At 41.8% G+C, this 18,137-nt stretch overlaps 1 protein-coding gene across 17 annotated transcripts in view; it reads left to right on the forward strand.

The window, feature by feature from the left end:
- Positions 1-18,137, forward strand: part of FHL1 (four and a half LIM domains 1) — a 64,633-nt gene that overhangs the window by 9,249 nt on the left and 37,247 nt on the right. For 9 of the 17 annotated variants that reach the window (XM_063804109.1, XM_063804116.1, XM_063804104.1 and 6 more), the window contains exon 2: positions 13,958-14,031. The gene's annotated coding sequence lies outside the window, so the exon portion shown is untranslated. Of the gene's footprint in view, positions 1-11,047; positions 11,149-12,214; positions 12,339-13,680; positions 13,785-13,957; positions 14,032-18,137 lie in introns of those variants that run through there. The other 8 variants (XM_016944242.3, XM_063804106.1, XM_063804113.1 and 5 more) reach the window with 6 other exon arrangements.

The following is an 18,137-nucleotide window of genomic DNA, read 5'->3' on the forward strand; positions in this document are numbered from 1 at the left end:
TATTGCCTGCTAATGGATATGTACATTGTCAGTAAGTGACCGGCTCTCCACAGCTTCCTATAGTACACTATTTCTCTTCTGAAAATGGATTCCTCTGTGTTTAAACTACTGAGATTTATTTGTGCCTCATTTTTGAACTACTATAGATAAAAAAGGCACAGATAGGAAATACCTGTGGACTGTTTTTGAAATGCATTGAAACCTAGAAAAAGAAAATAACAATCAAAATAATAAATATCTCTTGTAAGCATTTTACTGTTTCTTTTTACCCACATAAAAACTGTCTGGATGTTATTCCTGTTGCAAGACATTAAATGTTCTATAGCCTTTTTTTTTTTTTTTTTTTGAGACGGAGTTTCGCTCTTGTTGCCCGGGCTGGAGTGCAATGGTACAATCATGGCTCACTACAACCTCTGCCTCCGGGTTCAAGCGATTCTCCTGCCTCAGCCTCCCAAGTAGCTGGGACTACAGGCACCCACCACCATGCCCAGCTAATTTTTGTATTTTTGGTAGTGACGGGGTTTCACTGTGTTGGTCAGGCTGATCTCGAACTCCTGACATCAGGTGATCCGCCCTCCTCGGCCTCCCAAATTGCTGGGATTGCAGGTGTGAGCTGTTCTGTAGACTTTCTAATAACAAGAATTTGTAACAGTCACAAGGTTTTAAATTTCCTTTTCAGTACTAAGGAAATGATAGCTGGGAATGCAAAGGCTTTATTGGCAAGATTGTTTTGACAAGGATGGCACAAAACTAAATTTCTATTCTTGATTAATTTATAAGTCTTGTCACTCACTTTTAGTTTTAGAGTGTGGATAAAGCTGTTTGATTCTTGTCAGATTTGAAATGTATTATTTATGAGACATTAAGGATTGGTTTTTCAGTGAACTCTGCCAGGTCTAGTTTTATGCATCATTCTGGTTTGGGAAGCTGAGTGCAAGTCTGCCTACAGACATAATCAATCACCTGCACTTTCGGGTGGCCAGGTGGACTGAAGTAACAGGTTTCCCCCCAGGTTTCTCAGAGACTAAGGAATACACACACACACACACACACACATAGGCAGACCTTCAAATTATCGGTCCAAAAATATTTATATCACTAAGCCAGAGCAGTGGATTTAGACATTTGACTTAACAAAATTTGTTTTTCAACACATTCTAGCAACTACCCTGTAAATGATCGTCATTTCACCTACAACAATGAAAAGATAAAGTCCTCAGCCACATAGCTTCTAGAGGCTAAAGAGGCACGTTAAGTTGCTTGTCAAAGACTCCACACCTTCAGATGCCAGGGTCAACACAAGTTTTCAAACCCTAGACCCAATCTCTTCTAGGCCACAGAAGGTCTGCCTCTTGTAAGGAAAGAATTTTCCAATGCACTAAGCACAGCTAATCACACTAAGGAAAGAAACCAAGCAGCCAAACTAATATGAGGAAGTGAAAGTTTATACTTGCATCTTATAGCAGATGGCCTTTGTTAGAGCCACTTTTAAAATATCAACTTCACCGAGCATGATTTAGGTACAAAAACCGGCATCCAATTAAAGCCTCCAATTTGATGAGTTTAGACAGATGTATATACCCATGAAACCACTGCCCCAATCAGGATGTGGAATGTTTTTATCACCTCCACAAGTTTATCCTTGCCCCTTTTCCAGTAACATTCTTCCCCCAGCCCCTTTCCCCCAGATATCCCGTTATGCTTTTGTGTGAGAGCCACTTTCAAAACTCAGATTTGAAAGTTTGTGGATCTTCCTCTATAAAAAGACTATATTTATGTCCAAAATGCAATTGTCTTCTCTATGTTTAAAATAATACTACAGAGAAATTCTAGGTATTGATTTCCTAGAATCTTTCCCTCATCTTCTGCAAGTAATACTTACTTACTGCTACTTAGTAAATAGTTTCATTATGTACTTGAATTGAAGAGAAATTACAGCCAAGAGAAAAACAATTCTGATAGACAGAAAAGCAGTGTATGTTCTTCTCAAGTAGTTACAGTGAGGTGTTAAATCCCTCAAGAACCAGAAAAGTAAAATTTGAATTTTGCTTCGTACTTATTTGTAAAGTAAAAATGAAGACTGAGAATAAAGGTTTTATATGTATCTATCTGTCTAATCATTCATCCATCCACCCATCCCTCCAGCTAGTGTGTGTATATATGTTTCTGTATAAAATTACTATGTATTAATAACCCTATCCCTTGAGGATTACAAAAGATTTGAAGGCTTCAGAGGGAATTTTCTGTGCATGAAAGGTGTACTGTCTTTACACACTTAGGTGCAAAGCAAGCTTTTCATATGCTGTTATTAGTCTCATTGATATATTTAATTGAACTAATAATTATTGGGCAATTTAAAGGCTTCTGCATTGAGATGGAGTTTGTCCCTTCGTTTGTCACCTTCTAGAAAAATCCAAGTGTCAAAAAATATCTCGCTGGCGCTCTGTTCTGTTGCTATTACTTCGGCATGCGTCGTCTCCTCTTGCCACTCTCGATTTCTACTGTTTCTGCCCTATCTTCCTTCCCTGATTTTCCTCCTCCATGTCTTTCCCGTATCCTGATGCCACTTCTCTTGCACTGCTCTGCTTTCTCATGAGAAAGCCATTTTTATAAACATCTCCAGACCGAGAGGGCAGCAGACTAATTCCAATGTGTCGGATAGCATCTTGGAGGCTGTTTCTCCTGTGATCCAACACTTTTTTCACACTCCTTTCCAGTTTCGAGCTGTACTGGAAATTGGAAGAGTTGTGAAAGGATGGTTTTTGGATAATCAAAGTTGAATATACTTGCTGGGCTGTGTTATGACCGTCTTTGAAGCCACGAATCATTAAAAATAAGTGAATAGTTTACATTATAATATTCCTAGGAAACTTCCTTTGATAATTGTAAAGCAATTAAAATTGTCCTGAGATAAGGTGATTTATTGTTTTTCAGAATGGGCCATAAAGATATTAAAGAACCCATTCAACATTTGTCAAAACCCATAAAATGCACAACGCAATGAATGAACCCTAATGTAAACCCTAGACTTTAGTTCATTATAATGTATTAACGTTGGCCCATCAATTGGGACAAATGTACCACATCAATACAAGATGTTAATAATAGGGGAAACTGGGAGATGGATGCTAAGGAGGTATACAGAAACTCAGTACTTCCTGCTTAGTTTTTCTGTAAACCTAAAACTGCTACAAAAAAAAGTCTACTAATTAAAAAAAAAAACTCTTCAAATGTATGGGTTTCAGAAATACAAAGACTAGATCAGGAGCTTTTTATTATTACCGTGTGGATTAAAGTCTACTGTTTGTGGCCAGGTACAGTGGCTCATGCCTGTAATCCCAGCAATCTGGGAGGCTGAGGTGGGTGGATCACTTAAGGCCAGGAGTTTGAGACCAGCCTGGCCAACATGATGAAACCCCGTCTCTACTGAAAATACAAAAATTAGCCGGGTGTGGTGGCATGTGCCTGTATTCCCAGCTATTCGGGTGATTGAGGTGGGAGAATCACTTAAACGCGGGAGGCAGAGGTTGCGGTGAACCGAGATCACGCCACTGTACTCCAACCTGGGAGACAGAGTGAGACCCTGTCTTAAATAAATACATAAATAAATAAATAAATTCCAGTGTTTGTTTTTCAGAATGAGTGAAATAAGAGATGTGTTTCTCCTTGAGTGATGTAACTTGTGGCACGAGCCCCTGAAAAGGGGAAGTATGAGGTTCCAGGAGAGCTGCCCAGTACCTCCAATGCTATGTCTAGTTGCACAATAGTCAGTAGATAGGTCAGTGGGAGCAGTGGGTTGGGACTTCGCTTGCCACCCTTGAAACATCATGCCATCTTTGCAGTGGAGTCCCAGATTTGGCAAATTCCCTGCCCTACAACCCAGTGGGCCCTCTTTTGACCCTTGCATTTGTGGTATCATTAGCAACAGTGACAGTTGGTGAACTTATGCCAACTCTGAGCCAATATCCAGGTCAGAGTTTGATTGCTTTGGGCCAAAGGCTATTATTGCATGGCTTGTAGAAGCATAGGCCCAATGCCAGAACTTCCATGCACTTACTCAGTATGGCCAGCTCTACAGTAAACGTGTGTGAAAAGATTCGGTTTTTATAGGCATTAATGTAAATAGTTTCTTTATATTGGACCTGGGTAACTATGATGGGCAATTACAAGTACCCATTGCTTTCCTGAGTTGGCTATGAGAACAGAACATTCTGTGGTACGTGGTAGTGGGGGTGAGGGGAGGATCAGGTCTAAGAGGAACATTGCAGCTGCAAAGGGAAAGAAAAAAACTGAGAAGCCATCAAGGATTAGAAGGCAAATGGGAGCCATCACTCAAGCACTGTGTATCTTGAAGTGGTTGTCTGTCAGGTCTGTGATAAGACCTGGGGTGAAAAACCTCATAGTTCATATGATTATCTGAAAAATACCAATAAAGGGAAGAGTTGATTATAGAGTTCACCTGTTTAGTTTGTTTGTTTGTTTGTTTGTTTTTTTGAAACTGTGTCTTGCTCTGTCACACAGGCTGGAAAACAGTGACGATCGTGGCTCACTGCAGTCTTGACCTCCTGGGCGCAAGCAATCCCTCTGCCTCAGCCTCCTGAGTAGCTGGGACTGCAGGTGTGCATCACCACACCCATCTAATGTTTTAGTTTTGTAGAGGCAGGGTCTCGCTATATTGTCCAGGCTGGTCTCAAACTCATGGCTTGTTTAGCTTATTAAACTTTATTTTGTATATTGGAAATAATTCTTTGTGTACAGATCTGTTAGATGTCCTCATTGTTACATCTATTGTTAGACAGAATTTTATTTTTCTTAATTTCATTGGTTGCCTAAATTGACTATATATGTGGTACCACCTGTTAAAAGCAGATTTTGATGAGGAAGGGGAGAAAGAGGATAAAAATAACCTCTCCCTCAAGTCCCATTTCATGATGGAAGCTAGGATTCCAGTTCAGTGGCCAGGCTAACTGGTCACTTGATGCCAGTAGTGAGCTACTGCCACTGGATTTCTTTCAGTCAGCTTCACAATTGACACCAAATCCTGCAGCTGACGTGACTTTACTGCAATTCATGTTGATTGGAAAAATGGCAAAAGTCACCATCTAACCCAATCATAATATGTTTGTTTCCCAGATATAGACAGGCTGGGTTAGTCATTAGGCCTAGTGTAGTCATGCTCCCTAACTACTGTGAGTATCTGGAAGGATTGGGGAGGTATAGTGGCGGCGGCTTGTGGGACAGGCATGTGACAGCATCCTTTTGCCCCCTTGCTGCTCACCCACCTGCTTCTTGCCACCTATTGGCTCCTCTTTGTCTTCCCCTCATTCTGTCTTCTCTTTATCCTTAATCCAGTTACTTTTGAATTTTCTGTTAAGGAACCAGGAGAGCCTCAGCATGAAAATAATTGGCTTAAGTATTCAAAGTACCAGAGCAACATACTTTATAATTCTTGGACTGCCTGATTGTTACTGCTGCAGTGGTTTGTTGGGTATTAAATGAGACTTAGGGTATTTTGTAAACGTTTTCTGACATACAATTTGAAAGTTGAATTTTGTCACCTTACAAACTTAGTTATTCCTGCAACTTTTAAAACCCCCCTAAATTTTCCTTATGTGTTCATGATTATCCCCATAGCAGATAATGGCCACATGCGTGCTGATATGAAGGATTTGCTCCAGGGCTAATTGATGGGAGCAGAGCTGCCCAGTTGCTGAATTGTAAGGAAACAGTTCATGGAGCGCCAATGCCAATTTAGGAAAAGTATGGGGCTGAGTACTTAGTAAGATGAAATAAAAAAATATTTATCCAGTGCTTACTCTAAGGAGAAGGCACTTGGCTAGGTTTGCTAGATGCTGTGGGGAGCCTTAAAACAACAGTGATCTCTTCAAGGCCAGGCATGGTGGCTCATGCCTGTAATCCCAGCACTTTGGGAGGCCAAGGCAGGCGGATCACTTGAGGTCAGGAGTTTGAGACCAGCATGGACAATATGGTGAAACCCCGTTTCTACTAAAAATACAAACATTAGCTGGGTGTGGTGGCATCTGCCTGTGGTCCCAGCTACTCGGGAGGCTGAGGCAGGAGGATCACTTGAACCTGGGATATGGAGGTGGCAGTGAGATGAGATTGTGCCACTCCACTCCAGCCTGGGCGACAGAGAGAGACCCTGTCTCAAAAAAAAAAAAAAAAAAAAAGTACTAGCGATCTCTTCAAGCAAAGAACGCCCATTCTAATTGGAGAAGCTGTTAAAGACACATGAAGGATGTGGTGGAAAGAGTATTGAACTGCATAGGGTGTGGGGAGAGAGTCAGGAGTTTTGAATCCTAGCCTGAGTTCTGCCACTAAGCATTGGAAACTCTGGGCAAATCATCTCCCCACTCTGGGTCTCAGTTTATAAAAAGGCAAATGAACGAGATCATCTCTAAGATATTCTGTAGGTTGATTCATAAATGTGGAAGAGATTCCGGAAAACGGAAGCTTGAGCCCAGGAGTTCCAGACCAGCCTGGGCAACATGGTGAGACTCTGTCTCTACAAAAAATACAAAACATTAGCCTGGTGAGGTGATGTGTGTTTGTAGTCCCTGTTTCTCAGGAGGCTGAGGTGGGAGGATCACATGGGCCCGGGAGGCTGCAGTGAGCTATCACCTGGGAGCTTGTTAGAAATGCAACTTTCATGGGCCCCACTCCAGACCTAGGGAATCAGAAATGCTGGGGATGGGGCCCCGCCATCTGTGTCCTAACAAGGTCCTCTCTCAGGAGATTTTGAGGCACAATAAAGTCTGACAATTACAGGCTATAGGAATTTGGGTCAGTGGTTCTCAGCCTCTGCCATACAATAGATTCATCTGGGGGAACTTTGTTGGGGGTGGGGCGCTGACTTTGTTTGTGCTGCTGTAACAGAATATCTGAGACTGGGTACCTTATAAAGAACAGAAATCTATTTCTCACGGTTCTGGAGACTGGGAAGTCCCAAGATCAAGGTGCAAACAGGTTCGATTGTTAAGGGCTGCTCTCTGCTTCCAAGATGACACTTTAGTGCTCCAGCCTCCAGAGGGGAGGAACGCCCTGCCCTCATGTGGCGGAAGGCAGAAGGGCAAGAGAGCCAAAGGCTCTCTTGAAGCTTTAATCCCATCCACCAGGGAGGAGCTCTCCCAGTTTAATCACCCCACCTCTTAGAGGCCCCACCTCTCAATACCATGACATTGTCCATTAAGATTCAACACCTGAATCTTGGATACATGAAAACCGTAGCAGGCACCCAGGCATCACTAGTTGCTTTGGCTCTCCAGGTGCCGCCAATTTTGAGAATCACTGGTTTAGGGGAAAGTGGCATCAACCAAGACTTCTGTCATTCTCTAGCTGCAATGAACCTCAGATGCAGGGAGTCAGCCAAAGCCAGAGGCTTGAATTTCACTCAAAGAAACTTGGCCTTTAGATTACAATGGAGAAAGGTTTTTGGCAATGGGAGTGATACATTCGAGGTGGAACATTTGAGAGATGATTCTGATGCTAGCTATGTGAAGAAGAGGGCATACCCATAGTTAAGAAATCTGATGAAATAGTCTGGTGTGAAGTGATAATGGGCCAAATTAGGACCTTAGAAATGAAATTATAAGGAAGAAAATGTATGAAAGCTCTTTTGCAGGAAAAATGGGCAGGGTTTGGCGATGGTTGCTGGGGTGACAGCAATGTTAGAATGTCTTTGGTTCAGGAGTTCCTCTCAGACTTCTGGGAGGGCCAGTGCTCTCTAGATGCATCTGGCAAAATTGTCATGTATGGATCTGTGCAATTCTTTGTTTTTTGTTGCTTTGATTTAGGAGTTATAATGCGGAGGTGACCCACAGCAAGTTATAGAAAAATACAGAATTACAGTCACCTCAAAAGCTACTCATGGTCATCATGTCAGAGGGAAAAAATGCTGTTTTTCTTTTAAGGAAAGAATGCTTGGAGTTGTGGGAAAGTTGTAGACTTGGCAATGAGTAATTCAAGCCTATCAGTCAATTAAGTGAGTTTTTATTTTATCATTTGTTTTATTTGGGAGCTGCTGTAATAGTCATTGAGAGGACATCAGTCTTCATATTTTTAAAACAAAACAAAAATACCATTGAACATTAGGGCAAAGGACAAGAATTTCAAGGTTTTTACCTTTTGACTTCAGCAAATATTTGCTGCTCCATTTTTCTTGCTAGATTTTGCCATTTGACTTGTGTTTTTCCTTTGTTCCAATTTGTTCTTTGTGCTTGATAACTGTAGTGTACTCTATTTTTTTTTTTTTTTGAGACACAGTCTTGCTCTTTTGCCCAGGTTGGAGTACAGTGGTGCGATCTCGGCTCACTGCAACCTCTGCCTCCTGGATTCAAGTGATTCTCGTGTCTCGGCCTCCCAAGTAGCTGGAATTACAGGCACGCACCACCATGTCTGGCTCATTTTTGTATTTTCAGTAGAGATGGGGCTTCACCATGTTGGCCAGGCTGGTCTCGACCTCCCAAAGTGCTGGGATTACAGGCGTGCATCACTGCTCCTTGCCTCTATTCTATTTTCGATGGCTTTTTTATTCATAAGTATTCTTAAGGTTTTAATATTCCAGTTAAAAAATAAATATATTTGTCCCTTTATGTTTTTCCCCAATATACTTATTCTTCCTTTATGACCAAAAATTATTTAAATTTGCATCCAGAAATGGCTCACAGAAAGAGCTCCTTGGTATTTATTTAGGGCATGGTGGGACCTTTTGTTAGTTTCTAGGTCATGCCACATCTGGAAGGAAAGACACCTTTTATTTACTAATTTGAAAATCTATGAAAGCAGACTCAGTATTTTACAGGGTTGCATATATTCCTATGCAAAGTTGCATATATTCCTATGCAAAGTTAAAAATGACTCACTACTCCAACTTTGGTAAATGTGTGCACTTTAGTTTTTGAAAGAAGTGCAAAAATCTGCAGAAAAATCTGGACTAATCATAACTTGAAATTTTTAGTATATCTGGTAGATAACTTTTAAAAATATAACCCATCTTTTCCCAAACTGGATAAGGATAATTCCTCTCTTTGCAAATTGTGAGGAATATTATGATTGTATCATATAAAATAAATATAGAAACGTGTAGAATAAATGATCTTCCAGAGTATATAGAGGATATCACCAGGTAATACTCTGTACTAAATATAAGGACACAAAACTGGACTTTATTATATTTCTATAACTGGTAATATCCTTCCAGTTTTTGCTTGTTTATTAAATGAATATACTGTTAAAGATTTGGTTATGTTGTAGATCTTAATTATGTTGGAATTATTAAAAATGAGGCATCTTTAATCTGTACTGCTTATTTCCAATAAATTATTTTGCCGAATGAGAGCCAGTTTACCAGTTCTTTTGTTAAAGAAAATGAGCCAGTGGCTACCTCAGTTGTATTTATCATTGCCTTTTATGGTAAACATTTAAAATGTGTTTTTAATGGTGCACATGCCAATGTTTCTGACCTCTATAGTAGCATAAGTATTTGAATAAAAGTGAGGTAAATGAGAAGTCTGTGCCACCCAGTCTCATCACAAGTGTACCTAATTAAGAAGATGTTTGGAATTCACTGTTCTTTGATTTCTTGGGTGGGAGAGAATATTCTGAAGGCTGTGATTAAGGAATCGTTACCATGACAATCACATTCAAAGAATTGAGAGGAGACAATGAGTCTGTGGGGGATCATCTCTTTTGATTGATTTGACTCTTCTTTTAAGTTCTTTCAAACAGCTGTTGTCACTGGATTTTCTTTTCCACGTAATTCACACAATTGATTGGTGATGTGGGGATCATTGAAGCTTGGTTGTCAGTAGTGATAAGGGTCATCAGTGTCCATGACCACAATACTTTTGCTAAACCTGGAGAGTGATTGTATGTGTTAAATGTCACTAAAAAGTAACTCTTGGCTTCTTTCTGGAATAATATATGTGGTTTGTCTATTTTCACTTATTAATTTTGTCAGGGTGGGATATGATTATCATGATCTCTTTGAAAGCATGACTAACTCTAAAGTGTTTGAGCTTTATTTTGGATTACTTTGCTGTCATCTTACCCAGTGTTTTGTGTGCTGTTTTGTTTTTATTCTTTAACTTGCACAATGTTGTCAATGTAATTTATATGATGTTCTGGTCAGAGACACAGTTACACGCTGCAGATTGAAAAGTACACACAAATATACCCACCACGAGTGCTTCAGCCTCACGACCCCAGCTCATGTTAAGTGGGACATGCTAGTACAGACGATAAAGTGAAATGGAGATACAAAGGCAGTTCAGATCTGACTGTCAATTTTTCTCCTTTGTGGACTAATTCTGGGTGGTGAAACTATGAACTATGGAACGAAGACTGCTCCAGCATGAGTCTGAGTTGAATCCCATGTGAGAGCTTTGCCTCCTCAGCCTTTGGGCCTTTCTTTCTTCTGCCCTCTGGAGGGTGTCAGAGAACATGAAATGCAAGGACTTTCTGGAAAGGATAGCCAGGGTTTGGTCTGGTAACTAGAAGACACTTTCCCTGCCCCTTCCCCACCACCCCCTCCAAGCCGGAACATGTAGAGGTGAGGAGCAGACACAGAGATGGCAGGGAAGCCACTGGCAACGTGGGAATCGTAGGAAGGAAGTGATTCCGGTTCTTGAAAAAGAGAACCGGATTCCATTAAGTAGAATCGGTATGAATTGTACTCATCTCCAGGAAAAATCAATTCCAGAAGGGTGAGTAAGATGAAATATGATAAGACTAGTGTGTGACAGATTCAGGTTTGAAGCTTAAGGTGGATGGAATCGAAAGAAAGGTATATTTGGTGTCAAGTGTTTGTGGCGGCATGTGAAATCATTATCCACGTTTGATAACAGTTTGACTCTTTGCCTGCTATAATAATAGTAGTAAGTATGTATTTAACATTCAATGCGTACCTTGTGTGGGGGAGGCCCTGCTAAATGCTTTGCATGGACGTACCTCCTTACCTCTATGAGGTAGGTGGCCATTATGATGCTCATAGAGGCTGGACAGCTAATATGAGGCGGAGCCTGTATTTGAGCTCAGGCAGTCTGACTCTGGTGCCCCTGCTGTGAAGAGCTGTGCCATGCTGCATTCCTCCTGTAGCTGCACGAAAGGGTGTGGCATCTTCTAGAAACAGTGAGTTCTATATGAGTGGAGTGTGGTGGTGGGAGAATAGATGGAGTAAAGCCTTTTGTGTAAACATACCATGCTAAGTACTGGGAGATAGAAACGAAATGAGAGATTTTTTTGTTTTGTTTTTTGAGATGGAGTCTTGCTCTGTCGCTCAGGCTGGAGTGCAGTGGTGCGATCTCAGATCACCGCAACCTCCACCTTCCAGGTTCAAGCAATTCTCCTGCCTCAGCCTCCTGAGTACCTGGGACTACAGACACACGCCACCACGCCGGCTAATTTTTGTATTTTTTTGGTAGAGACGGGGTTTCATCATGTTGGCCAGGATGGTCTTGATCTCATGACCTCGTGATCCACCCACCGCAGCCTCCCAAAGTGCTGGGATTACAGGTGCCAGCCACCACACCCAGCCAAAATAAGACATTTCTTTGCCCCTGCCACCAGGATATTTAACATCTTACAGGACTAACAAAACCTAACATGAACCAGTCCAGATTCATATGATAGAATATGAAAATGTTTTCTGGAAAGAATAGCCAGAGTCCCAGTCTGGTTACTAGAAGACACTTTCCCTGTCCCTTCCCCACCTGTAGCCCTTCCAAGCTGGAATGTGCAGAGGTGAGGAACAGACAGAGAGATGGCAGGGAAGCTATTGGCAAGGTGGGAATCTTAGGAAGGAAGTGATTCCGGTTCTTGAAAAAGAGAACCGGATTCCGTCAAGTAGAATAGGTATGAATTGTACCCATCTCTAGGAAACATCAATTCCAGAAGGGTGAATTAGATGAAATATGATAAGACTAGTGTGTGACACATTCAGGTTTGATGCTTCAGTTGGATTGAATCAAAAGAGAGGTATATTTGGTGTCAGGCGTTTGTGGTGGCATGTGAAATCATTATCCACGTTTGATAACAGTTTGACTTTTTGCCTGCTGTAATAATAGTAGTAAGTATGTATTTAACATTCAATGGGTACCTTGTGTGGGGGAGGCCCTGCTAAATGCTTTACATGGACGTACGTCCTTACCTCTATGAGGTAGGTGGCCATTATGATGCTCATAGAGGCTGGACAGCTAATATGAGGCGGAGCCTGTATTTGAGCTCAGGCAGTCTGACTCTGGTGCCCCTGCTTTGAAGAGCTGTGCCCTGCTGCATTCCTCCTGTAGCTGCACGAAAGGGTGTGGAATCTTCTAGAAGCAGTGAGTTCTATATGAGTGGAGTGTGGTGGTGGGAGATGAGATGGAGTAAAGCCTTTTGTGTAAACATACCATGCTAAATACTAGGAGATAGAAATGAAATAAGAAATATTTCTTCCTGACACCAAGATACTTAACATTTTACCGGACAAAGAAAACCTAACATGAAACAATCCAGATTCATATGATAGAATATGAAGATACTGTCTCTACTTAAGTACAGGTGGGAGGAAGACTGGAAGATGTTCCTTTGAATTAAGTCACTTTAAAACATTTGCTTTCAAATGTTAGCGCTTCACCATGGGCACAAAATTTGTCTTCCTCCAGGCTTTTGGCCTGGCAAACAAGAACCCTGTCCCTATAGTCAGCAGATTCGTCCATTTTGAGTTGGGAAGCATTGTCTTCAGCCTTTTCTTCCTGACAACGATCCTGACAATCGTCGTCAGGATCTCTAAAGAGATGAACTCATTAGCCTAGTGAACCAACAGTCTCAGCTGTTTATTTACCAGCACATTAACAGTTTTTCCATTTATATCCACTGCCTGTGTGACGATCAGCCTGGAAATGGTTTGAGCATAGGGTGGGAGGGGTGGTTACACACCTGGTTGTAATCCTTGGTTTATTTTTGCCCTGTTTCCATCTATACTTCTTGAGAGCTTCCTGTGTTCCAGGCACTGACCTGGGTGTTGGGACAGAGTAGTGAAAAAACAGACTGGGTCCCCCGCCCAAGGCACTGTCTTTTCCTCAGATTTCATTCACTCATGTACATTTTCATAGTTGATCTAAAAACGGCATTTGGTGTGAATTCTAGGATTTCACACTTTTAGGATAATACAGTGATCACACTCCCTTTCTCCTTTGCCCCAGCCAGTCCTTTCTGAATAAAGGTCGAGGGATTGGGGGAGGAAGGCAGTGATGCGAATGGGCCTGTGGGGAGGTCGCACGGGCTTGAGGAGGGCAGCATGTCATAGCGGGCCATATTTGTGTCAGGGTTGGGAACGGCACAGGGCACACCTGTTTCCTAGTGCTGCAGAACCCTCGTCCTGGGATGAGCCTGCCCGCTAGTCTGCATCCTAATCCTGCTGTTGATTGGAGATAACTTCAGCGGTCACAGGGCACCTCGTCTCCATGGCAACCCCTCTAAATATTCCTCTAGTGACTTGTGCTCTACATTCTGGCTGGATCAGAGCCCTCCTGTGGCAAAATATTCTAAAGATGTTAAAAGAGAGAGACAGAAAAAAAAAAGGCTCAACTAATAAATCTATTCTAAACGACTGAGTCATTTGTTTTGATTACCCGGGTGATTGCCAAATGTTAATTTAAAACTGAAATAGGCCATGAGCTCACTCCCCTAACAATGCTGAGTGTTTGAGCTAATACGGCTTGATAATGAGGGAGCCAGATCCACTGCCAGTGCTCATGTTATATGATAAACAGACATTTGGAGAAGTATGCAGAACATCTTGGCAGTTTTCCTTTAACTCTAAGGGTTGTAAATACAAAGTAGAATGTGTTACCATGAGCCATTTCATAGGAAGTTGACTTTATTTTTTTAGAATTCAGAACTTTGCTTCTAAAAAGGTAACTTTGCCTCTTGATTCTCATTTTTTTCCCTAACTTAGGCACCTTGGAAGTTGTTTTCAACCATATCCGGCCTTTGCCGAATACATCCTATCTGCCACACATCCAGCGTGAGGTAAGTTTTACTAATTGCCACAAATTCTTACACTGATCTCCAACCTTCTAAGTTGTGGTATTAGGGGCGGCATTGTACAAAGGGCTTTATTTGTACAGGAGGTTTCAGAAGGTTCATTTTAATTGACCCAACCAATGTCACTGCTTACCCTAAATATTAGCTCTCGGGGGCAATGTCTTTTCAAGGGAAAATCTCATTTGCTTTCAACTTGGGCATATGAAAAGGGAATTTGCCAGGCACAACAGAACTATTCGAATGTCTGCTTTAAAGTAAAGATCTGCTCATGTCGTTGCACGAACAGTAGGGAGCAGGAAAGCTGCATGGAGCAAATGCTGGGATGGGACGGAGGAGACTCCTGCTGCCAGCCACGAGAAGGTTAGGCTGACCTGATCAGCTATTAGGAATCTTTCTCCCTGGGTGGAAGGAGCCAAGGTGCAGGACTGGCACTGCAAAATCTGGTGATAGAAGGCCAAAGAGTGCTTCTGCTCGGTGACATTAATAGGGTCCAGGAGATTTTCTTCTGATTTGCCCTCAAGTTCAGAACAACCTGTGGGAAGCCAGTATAAGAATGCTTATACTGGATAAGCGTTCTCTGTCCTCTTCATTTAGCCACAGTGGCTTGTTTATACTCTGTGATGACTCAGGGTTCCTCAATTTTCTCTTTGAGAGAAGGACATTGACCTTTGAAAATAATGAAAGGAAGGAATCTAAGAGAAGGCTCAGCCAGGCACGATACAGTAATGGTCCCTCCTTTTTGGTGCCCCGGTCTCTGTGCGCTCACAAGAGGGAATGTAACCTTTGCCAGCACCATACCTGTCAGGATTTGCCATTTCATCCCTCAAAAGGTTGCTGCGTTTTTGCCTTCACCTTCACCCTGCCCACCCCTGCATGCAGCCACATGGTCAGTGTAGGTACTTAGATTTCAGTTAGGGTACATGCTCAGCAGGTGACAAGAATTGCCTTTGTTATGTCTACTTGCTACAGAATTCTCCCCAGGTTTTAAAATATATATCTTCAAATACCTAAATATATTAAACCTTAAAGAGTAAAAACCATAGGACAAACTTTTAGAAATGCTAAACCTGAATTTTATCCATTTCATCAATTATGGTGGTAGTCAGAAGTCCTTCCAAGGCCCTCGGGCTTGAAGCAAGCTCAGTGATACAAGCTTTCAGCAGCTTCCCTCTGCTGCTGGAGATGGAATCTTCATTTCTGGGTCTAAATCCTGCCATAGCTTTCATTCATAGCCTTTACCTATAATGGTTGTTTTCAAACTTAAAAAAAATGATAGAAACCTATCTTCAGAAAATACAAATCTTTAGATCTAACCCCAATAGAGAAAACCAAAGCCGAACTGCTTTGGCTCAAGTAGGAGGCTGTGACTCTCTGTCACCCTCCTCTAAGGGTGAACCCTATTGAAAGAGCAGAGATTTTAGCTCTGTGCCCTTTCCCAGCTCTTATTTTTATTTTCCCACAGAAGAGGCTAGATTCTTTAAGGAGATATAAAGAAGGGAGAGAGAAAGATATAAAGATTCTTTAAGGAGATACAAAGACATCCTCTCATCAGCTGGAAATGCCAGCTAGGTGAGACCTGACTATGCATATGCATTGTTTGCCCTTAGTAATTCCATAGCAATCTGCAAATTCAATCAGCTTCATCAGCAGAAAACTTTGATAGAAACCATGTGTAAAAGGGCTGTGTTCTTAAAGTGGAACATTTAAATCGAAGTTTTTCAAGCACACATTTCAAGTGGTTTTATGATACCAAGCACACCCCAGTGACATCTTTACATTGACCAAAACTTGGTGTCCTTGGGTTTTCTTTTAAAGCACTGAGTTTCTCAGGTGTGTCAGTTGAATAGAATCTGCTAAATTCTTTTTTATTTTTTTAAATTTTTTATTGATTTATTTTTTTTTTATGGAGTCTTGCTTTGTCGCTCAGGCTGGAGTGCAGTGGTGCAAGTGCAGTGGTGCGATCTGGCTCAGTGCAACCTCCATCTCCCAGGTTCGAGCAATTCTCCTGCCTCAGCCTCCCAAATACCTGGGATTACAGGCGTCTCTACATCAACATGCCTGGCTAATTTTTGTAATTTTAGTAGAGACAGGGTTTCATCATGTTGGCTAGGCTGGTCTCAAACTCCTGGCCTCAAGCGATCCGCCCTCCTCGGCCTCCCAAAGTGCTGGGATTACAGGCGTGAGCCACTGCGCCCGGCCAAATCTGTTAAATTCTGTTTCCCTGTAACAGAAATATATAGGATTACACAACTGCATCTGGTGTTCTTTCTTCCTTTCTTTTATTCATTCATTCAGCCCTACTATGGGCCAGGGCAGGAATGTAGTGGTGAGCACAAAAACAACAAAAAAATACCTTTTGGGTTTGATATTCTTCAAGGGTGGGACATGCCTAGATTATTTTCTCTTTTGCAGACAAGGAAACTGAAAATTGCTTTGCTTTTCTCAATTACATTGCCCAGTATTCAGTAGACAGGTATGGATGCAGGGGTACAGTTCCAAGTCCCCATCTCTACTCTGCTCTTTGAGCCTATGATTTATGCCACTTCCATATAAGCATGTGCAAATAAAGTATTCAGTAATTGCCATGGATGCAGCTGTCCCTGGGACCCGAAGGCCCTAAAATGAAAATAAATGTAAACTGTGCGTTTCACACTCTATTTTTAAAACGTTTGTTTGGAATAATTGAATAGTTTAGTAAAATGGACTTTGCTGTTTCCACATGAGGATATCTTGTTCTTTTATTTTTTATTTTTTTTGAGACGGAGTCTCACTCTGTCGCCCAGGCTGGAGTGCAGTGGTGCGATCTCGGCTCACTGCAATCTGTACCTCCCAGGTTCAAGCGATTCTCCTGCCTCAGCCTCCCAAGTAGCTGGGATTACAGATGCGTGCCACCATGCCTAGCTAATTTTTGTATTTTTAGTGGAGATGGGGTTTCACCATGTTGGCCAGGCTGGTCTCGAACTCCTTACTTCAAGTGATCCACCTGCCTTGGCCTCCCAAAGTGCTGGGATTACAGGTGTGAGCCACCATGCCCGGCCTATTTTGTTCTTTTAAGTGATGGTGTGTCCCCTTTTAATACAGTATTTATCATAGATAAACTTTATTATTCAGAAACTTAGAATTATTCCATTTGGCTGCCTTTTAGTTTACAGAATTATTTGGAACACAAGCTTGAACACATAATTCTTAACACATACGTGAACTGGGCTAAATTTGAGTATTTGTACCATAGTAGTGACAATATTGTTAATTAAACATGTGTTTCACATGTAGGAGATATTTGTATCACTGACATATGGTCATTTTCATTATTGATTTGGCAGTTTTTTAATATTCACAAAACACAAAATTTTGAAATACAGTAGTCAAAGTGATTTGATCTGTGCCATTTGTATTGATGTAACCTCTCTTCTTGGTGCACTAGCAATAAGAAGGAGAATCAGCACAGATGGGTTACACAGACTTAGAGGATTTGGAAACCATCACTTTAGAGCCAAGGTCTCAAACTGATGGGCTGGATCTGGCACACAGAGGTGTTCTTTTAAAATTTTAATTGCCAGCATTTAAAAATGGAAAGGTTTCATATTTTTTGAAGTCCAAATTTTTCAGCTTCTCTTGAAATATCAGAAGATCTGGCAATATTGAGCCCTCACTCCTGTTTGGCTACACTAGGCTGGAGCCAAATGGCTGCTGTTTCTTTTCTTTTTTTTTTTTTTCCTGAGATGGAGTCTCGCTCTGTCACGCAGGCTGGAGTGCAGTGGCATGATCTCCGCTCATTATAAGCTCTGCCTCCCAGGTTCACGCCATTCTCCTGCCTCAGCCTCCCCAGTAGCTGGGACTATAGGTGCCCGCACCACGCCCGGCTAATTTTTTGTATTTTTTAGTAGAGACGGGGTTTCACCATGTTAGCCAGAATAGTCTGGATCTCCTGACCTTGTGATCCACCCACTTCGGCCTCCCAAAGTGCTAGGATTACAGGCGTGAGCCACCGCACCTAGCCAGCTGCTGTTTCTTTAGCTAGAGCATGAACTCTGAAGTTTGCCACAGTCTCTGGCAGTATTTGTAATCTCCTTGACACTAAGGACAAGGGT

Source organism: Pan troglodytes, chromosome X (assembly GCF_028858775.2).
Source record: "Pan troglodytes isolate AG18354 chromosome X, NHGRI_mPanTro3-v2.0_pri, whole genome shotgun sequence".
In the NCBI taxonomy this organism is placed as follows: domain Eukaryota; kingdom Metazoa; phylum Chordata; class Mammalia; order Primates; family Hominidae; genus Pan; species Pan troglodytes.